This window comes from Chenopodium album, chromosome 6 (assembly GCF_948465745.1).
Source record: "Chenopodium album chromosome 6, dcCheAlbu1.1, whole genome shotgun sequence".
Classification (NCBI taxonomy): domain Eukaryota; kingdom Viridiplantae; phylum Streptophyta; class Magnoliopsida; order Caryophyllales; family Amaranthaceae; genus Chenopodium; species Chenopodium album.
The window spans coordinates 38,730,946-38,732,289 of record NC_137839.1 but is presented as its reverse complement, the minus strand read 5'-3'; the positions used below and the strand labels follow the sequence as shown (position 1 = coordinate 38,732,289).

Genomic DNA, 1,344 nt, shown 5'->3' with positions numbered 1-1,344 from the left:
AGGGAGAAGAGTTAGAATTCATACCTCTCCCCTTAGATTGGGAGGGATGCTCTTGTGTTGAACTAGAGGTCTCTAGTTTTGCCTTGATGAACGTCATCTCCTTTCCAAGGTTGGCGATTTGGGAAGTCAAATTGTTGATGGCATTAAGGTGATCAACGGAGTAAACCGCATTTCCTCCCATGTTTAGAGACTCTCTCTCTCCTTCTTGCCAATCCATGTGGTGCCTCACCACATCCTCAATTATCTCGATGACTTGCTCCTCCGTTTTGTTCATAATCGGGCCACCCGCTCCCGCATCCAAGCTAGACTTTCCTTGTGGACTCAAGCCCCCATAGAAAATTTGAAGCACTTGATATGACGGAATTCCATGATGAGGGCACTCCCTTTGATATTCCTTGTATCGCTCCCATGCTTCATATATGGTTTCACTAGCCTTTTGATGGAAACCTTGGATCAAAGCCCTTGCCTCGGCCGTCTTCTTTTGAGAATAGAATCTCCCTAAGAAAGCCGTGGTGAACTCGTCCCAAGTTCTCAAGGAGTTAGGCCTCACCTCCTTCTCAAGCCATTCAAGAGCCCTTCCTATCAAAGAAAAAGGAAATAGCTTTAGTCTCACAAACTCTTGAGTTACCCCATTTACCTTGATCATGTTGCAATATTTTCAAACTCGTTTAAGTGTGCAAGAGGGCTCTCGTGTTTTGCTCCACTATATTTCCTCCTTTCAATCAAATTTATCATTGCGAGCCGAATCTCGAAGTCATTGGCTTGAGTAACGGGTGGAGCAATGTTGCTTGAAGCTCTATAAGCTCCCGGAGTTCCCAACTCCTTTAAAGGTCTTTGAGGTGGTGGTTCCGCGTCGCCTATTTGATCTCGATCGTCCTCGAAATTGGTCTCTCTAGTTGGGGGAGTAGTAAACGGCCTAGAACCGGCTCTTTTTCTCCTTTTATAAGTTTGCTCAATATCGGGATCGTAAGGCACCAAGATCCTGTTATGAGTTATGCGCATACACTCTCAACAAACGCAATTAGTAACAAGTCTACAAGTGTAGCCAAAAAGAAACCATCTTTTTGAATTTTTGTTGTTTTATGGTGAACTAGACTCAAGTAATCAATTAGCAATCAATAACACCGTTCCCCGATAACGGCGCCATTTTGATGGGCGTTAGAACGGTCGCACATTCCACACTATATCAAACACATTTATTAACAAACACCTTACAAACCAAGCATAATGACAAGTAAGAGTTCGGTCCACAAGGAACGGAATATGGTTGCTAAAGATCTTAACACTTAAGCTAATTCGAAGTGAATGGTGAATTGGGGTTCGTCTAGAATAAAAACAAAGTAT

At 43.2% G+C, this 1,344-nt stretch overlaps 1 non-coding gene across 1 annotated transcript; it reads left to right on the top strand.

Moving 5' to 3' along the window:
* Positions 1–362: 362 nt before the first annotated feature.
* LOC145637576 (small nucleolar RNA R71) lies at positions 363–468 on the top strand. The gene has a single exon (XR_014114344.1). It is a non-coding gene; the product is annotated as a small nucleolar RNA R71 (small nucleolar RNA).
* The last annotated feature ends 876 nt before the right edge of the window (positions 469–1,344 follow it).